This window comes from Triticum urartu, chromosome 5A, assembly GCF_056163025.1.
Source record: "Triticum urartu cultivar PI428250 chromosome 5A, HENAU_Tu73, whole genome shotgun sequence".
NCBI classification, from domain to species: domain Eukaryota; kingdom Viridiplantae; phylum Streptophyta; class Magnoliopsida; order Poales; family Poaceae; genus Triticum; species Triticum urartu.
In genome coordinates, this window is record NC_141877.1 from 671,900,696 (window position 1) to 671,906,815 (window position 6,120).

Sequence of the window (6,120 nt, forward strand, 5' to 3'; positions counted from 1 at the left end):
AAAATGTTCCTCTATGGCATCTCTTTTCCGCCGCTATAAGCTATTCTAATACATGTGTATGACTGATAATTATTATTTTTTCCTTTCCTGGAAATTCGTTTAGGGGGCACATGCTCTAGTGAATGCCACTTGACGAACATCATCAGTTATTGGTTTTGGATTATGTACATCGTTTTGTGTCTGTCATCTGCATGACCATGCATTTATCTAAGTAAAACATGCATGTTGAAATCTGTGATATGACTGCATGATAACAAAAGGGATGAAGATCAAATAATACTTTGTTCTACGTTATTAAGTTTGTATAGTCCTAGTTGTAGTACCTAGCAGGCAATAGCTGCTGTATGCTCATATTTCAACTAATTCAGGAAAGCATAGCATAGCAGGCAATAGCTATTGTATCTGTATAGTTGTAGTTGAACATAGCATTCAAGTTTACTACTGTTGGCAAACAATCATTGTTTACTTATATCATGATAAATGTTTATTATTCATGGGCCCTCTAGTGCAAGTGGGAGACTGAAGGAAATATGCCCTAGAGGCAATAATAAAGTTATTATTTATTTCCTTATATCATGATAAATGTTTATTATTCATGCTAGAATTGTATTAACCGGAAACATAATACATGTGTGAATACATAGACAAACAGAATGTCACTAGTATGCCTCTACTTGACTAGCTCGTTAATCAAAGATGGTTATGTTTCCTAACCATGGACAAAGAGTTGTTATTTGATTAACGGGATCACATCATTAGGTGAATGATCTGATTGACATGACCCATTCCATTAGCTTAGCACCCGATTGTTTAGTATGTTGCTATTGCTTTCTTCATGACTTATACATATTCCTATGACTATGAGATTATGCAACTCCCGTTTGCCGGAGGAACACTTTGTGTGCTACCAAACGTCACAACGTAAATGGGTGATTATAAAGGTGCTCTACAGGTGTCTCCAAAGGTACATGTTGGGTTGGCGTATTTTGAGATTAGGATTTGTCACTCCGAATGTCGGAGAGGTATCTCTGGGCCCTCTCGATAATGCACATCACATAAGCCTTGCAAGCATTACAACTAATGAGTTAGTTGCAAGATGATGTATTACGAAACGAGTAAAGAGACTTGTCGGTAACGAGATTGAACTAGGTATTGAGATACCGACGATCGAATCTCGGGCAAGTAACATACCGATGACAAAGGGAACAACGTATGTTGTTATGCGGTCTGACCGATAAAGATCTTTGTAGAATATGTGGGAGCCAATATGAGCATCCAGGTTCCGCTATTGGTTATTGACCGGAGACGTGTCTCGGTCATGTCTACATTGTTCTCGAACCCGTAGGGTCCGCACGCTTAAGGTTTTGATGACAGTTATATTATGAGTTTATGCATTTTGATGTACCGAAGTTTGTTCGGAGTCCCGGATGTGATCACGGACATGACGAGGAGTCTCAAAATGGTCGAGACATGAAGATTGATATATTGGAAGCCTATATTTGGATATCGGAAGTGTTCCGGGTGAAATCGGGATTTTATCGGAGTACCGGGAGGTTACCGGAATCCCCCGGGAAGTATATGGGCCTTAGTGGAAGAGAGGAGAGGTGGCCAGGGCTGGGCCGCGCGCCCCTCCCCCCTAGTCCGAATAGGACAAGGAGAGGGGGGCGGCGCTCCCCTTCCTTCTCTCTCTCCTCCTTCCCCCTTCCCGAATCCTATTCCAACTAGGAAAGGGGGGGAATCCTACTCCCGGTGGGAGTAGGACTCCTCCTGGCGTGCCCTCCTCCTGGCCGGCCGCACCTCCCCCCTTGATCCTTTATATACGGAGGCAGGGGGCACCCCATAGACACAAGTTGATCCACGTGATCATATTCTTAGCCGTGTGCGGTGCCCCCTTCCACCATAATCCTCGATAATATTGTAGCGGTGCTTAGGCGAAGCCCTACGATGGTAGTACATCAAGATCGTCACCACGCCGTTGTGCTGATGGAACTCTTCCCTGACACTTTGCTGGATCGGAGTCCGGGGATCGTCATTGAGCTGAACGTGTGCTAAAACTCGGAGGTGCCGTAGTTTCGGTGCTTGATCGGTTGGGCCGTGAAGACGTACGACTACATCAACCGCGTTGTGCTAACGCTTCCGCTGTCGGTCTACAAGGGTACGTAGATCACACTCTCCCCTCTCGTTGCTATGCATCACCATGATCTTGCGTGTGCGTAGGAATTTTTTTGAAATTACTACGTTCCCCAACAAAACCTCGGCACTCTTGAATAGCACCCTCCAGGCATCTTCGTGAGTTGTGTCGATGAGCCTGTTCAGAGTTCGGTGCTGTGCCAGGTCGAACTCCCACAAGTTGAAGGCCCGTTGTTGGCACGGGAGGATCCGGCGGTTGAGCATGACCTGGACTACGTTGACAAGTTTGAGCTTCTTGTTCACCATGTTTTCAATACATGTTTGGAGTCCGGTCAGCTCTCCTGAACTACCCCAGGACAGGCCCTTCTCTTGCCAGGAGGTGAGCCGTGTGGGGAAGCCAGATCAGAACTCGGGGGCCGCTACCCATTTAGGGTCACGCGGCTCGGTGATGTAGAACCACCCCGATTGCCACCCCTTTATGGTCTCCCCGAAGGAGCCCTCGAGCCATGTGACGTTGGGCATCTTGCCCACCATGGCGCCTCCGCACTCCGCCTGGCGGCCGCTCACTATCTTCAGCTTGACATGGAAAGTCTTTAGCCATAAGCCGAAGTGGGGCTTGATGCGGAGGAAGGCATCACATCCAACGATAAACGCCAATATGTTGAGGATGAAGTTCGGGGCCAGATCATGGAAATCCAGGCCATAGTAGAACATGAGCCCCCGGACGAATGGGTGGAGAGGGAATCCCAGTCCGCGGAGGAAATGGGTAAGGAACACTACCCTCTCATGGGGCCTGGGGGTGGGGATGAGCTGCCCCTCTTCAGGGAGCCGATGCGCGATGTCGTCGGGCAGGTATCCGGCTCTCCTCAGCTTCTTGATGTGTCCCTCCGTGACGGAGGAGACCATCCACCTGCCTCCCGCTCCGGACATGGTTGGAGAAGGTCGATGTGGGAAATGCGAACTTGGGCACTGGAGCTCGAGTGTGCGAAAATGGATGAGCAAAGGAGGAAGAAGGCGTGGATGAAAAGGTAAATCCTTATCCCTTTATATGGGCGGACGAAACTATGCGTCCCCACTAGTCTGGTAAAACTCGCTTATCCCCCAAGCGCCGTAATCGATGGAGCGGTTGCACTACTAGGGAAAACCCTAGTGGTAGCGCGGGTTTTCAGACTATCAGCAGCGCGGGTGGCCGCGCTACCAATAAGGCGCTACAGCTAACTCTTAGTAGTAGCGCTATATGTACCCGCGCTACTACTATTGACTATAGCAGCAGCGCTTTTACAGAACGCGTTACTATTAGTTAGCTATAGCGATTTCCTAGCCCCGCGCTACTGCTATATCTTTCATCATTTCAACCCCGTTTCATCTTCAATAAACTATAATTTCGAGATACTAGGTACTACTAGATATCAATTTCATAAAGCCATAAAGAATTATAGGTACTAGGTAGTATTCCCTCGGTTCCAAATTAATCGTTGTGGTTTTAGTTCAAATTTGAACTAAAACCACGACGAGTAATTTGAAATGGAGGGAGTACTAGATAACAATTGCGTATATACTCAACATGCATCCTCAAGCCGTACTAGGTGATATCGACGATGATCATCATATGTAGTTTTAGATGATATCGACGACGATCATCATATGTAGTTCTACATGTTATCGACGACAATCATCATATGTAGTTCTAGATGATATAGCCACACACACATATGTAGTTCTAGATGATATCGACGACGATCATCATCCTCAAGCCTGGGCGGCGGGTGTTCCTGATAGTAATTAGGATGTCCTGTCCAACACGAAGATTCTTGCCAACGAGGAATCTCTTCCACCCAACCGAGTTTAAGTGTGTGCGACCATCGTCTGTGTTCATGTGGTAAGTACAGGTGGTGACGGAGCCCCTTGCGGTAAGGCGTAGTCCAGCTGAGCCTTCTTCATCAGGCTCGATACCACAACTCGCAGATAGGTTCTTTGGCAATTTCTGAATAAGAAAAACATATCAATTAATAAATAGCTTCGCACATATTCTTACAAATATATTTCTATTAAGTCTATATTTCTACACTATCAAAAGACACAGTACTACGCATTTGTACTATTTAATCATGAATTCTACTAATAAGTATATATGGATTATTTACTAGATTCCACATAGCATATCATTGACTAGATTCCACATAGCATATCATTGGACTCTACACTAAGCATATCATCAACTTACTACAGTCAGTATAACATACCATTTCATGCCGATCGACCATGGTACTTGTCAGGCGGGTCACGAATGGCACCCCGACAAAGTCATCACGTGGCGGAATTATGTCCCATAGGTTGCGCACCTCCTCCTCGCTCAGCCTCATTCTTTGAGCTACGATGGCTTCATGAAGTGGGTTCTCATCATCTTCATCATCTTCATCATCTTCGTCATCTTCATCATCTTCGTCATCTTCATCATCTTCCACCAGGTTGAGATAAATGATAGCCAGCTTGGGTCTTTCTGCTCTGAAGGAGAACCTGATCAACTCTCCACCAGTAAGACACATGTGGGCGACGAAACGGGCCCATCCATCTCCTCCAATCTGCGACATATTGCTTCCTTTCTCGACCTCCATAGTGTACGGCCCCCCAGGAGCCTCAAATGTCACAGTGTCTCCTGTCAGCTTGTTGAATTTCAACCTCAAATTGCATGGGACGATCTGTGTAAAAAAAGCAAAATGACACAATGCAGTAATGTCAACACTAAAAATAAAATAGTTGTTACATTTCATCTAATTTCTTATCGCCACATGACGAAAACTCGGCTGGAAGTAGATGCCGAACAGCTTGCCAGTTGCAAGGCTGATGTCGCACCTTGACTTGCACAGTCGACATAGTGGTGGTGGTGGCGGCGCCATTTTCCCAAAGCAACATGAGCAAAGGATTAACGATCCACTTCACAGGAAAGAAAAACAGTAGCATGTGATTTTCACTAAATTGGCACCTACATTTTGCCAAAAAATAACTTATTACAAAAAAACAAAAACATCTACATATCCATGTACATAAAAAATAACAATAAAATGGTGCATACTAAATCAACTAGCCTACTAAATCAACTAAATCAACTAGCCTACTAAATCAACTAAATCAAAATGTTCTAAATCAACTAGCCTACTAAATCTACTAAATCAAAATGTTCTAAATCAACTAAATCAACTAGCCTACTAAATCAACTAAATCAAAATGTTGCATATGAACTAGCCTACTAAATCAAAATGTAGCAGGGAGGAGGGAGAAGGAGGGGCGACTCGAGGAGGGAGAAGAGAGTAGGACAGAGGAGGAAGGCGGAGCGAGGAGGGGCCGGCCGGCGGCGAGTCGAGGGAGGACGGAGGAGGAGGACGGTACCGACTCCAGCGAGGGGGAGGAGTTGACGGCGGCACAGAGGGAAGAAGGGTAGGCGACAACGGCTGGCCGGGGCGACGGCGGCCGGCGGGGGAGGACCGGCTCTCGGGGGGGTTGAGGGGGAGTGAGTCTGAGTGTGTGAGTGTGGATCGCGGAGAGGAGCATACGTGGGGGGTGGAGATAGCTAGTTTTAGCAGTAGCGCTCTAAAGGCAAAGGCGCTAATGCTGAACTAGCTATCAGTAGCGTGGTCCCAGTAAACGCGCTACTGCTAGAACTAGCTTTGCGGCGGGGTCGTGGGAATTATAGCAGTAGTGCGTCTTAGAGGAGGCGCACTACTGATATGTCTATTTCAGCAGCGCATATTGACAGAGCGCGCTATTGCTACATTGCAGGAGCGCCTTATTTTAAAACTCGCTGCTGGTAAGATCTTGTGTATAAGCTTTTCCCTAGTAGTGTTGGGTTACCCACACCCGTATTGATGAGAATCCTGTGATAAGGGGACACGATCTCTGCTTTGACAAGACGTGTCAAAAAACTGCCTCGCGTTATGTGCGGGGCTAGTTAAAGGAAACGGTTCGAATAATCACCGGGCCGTGACATAATGT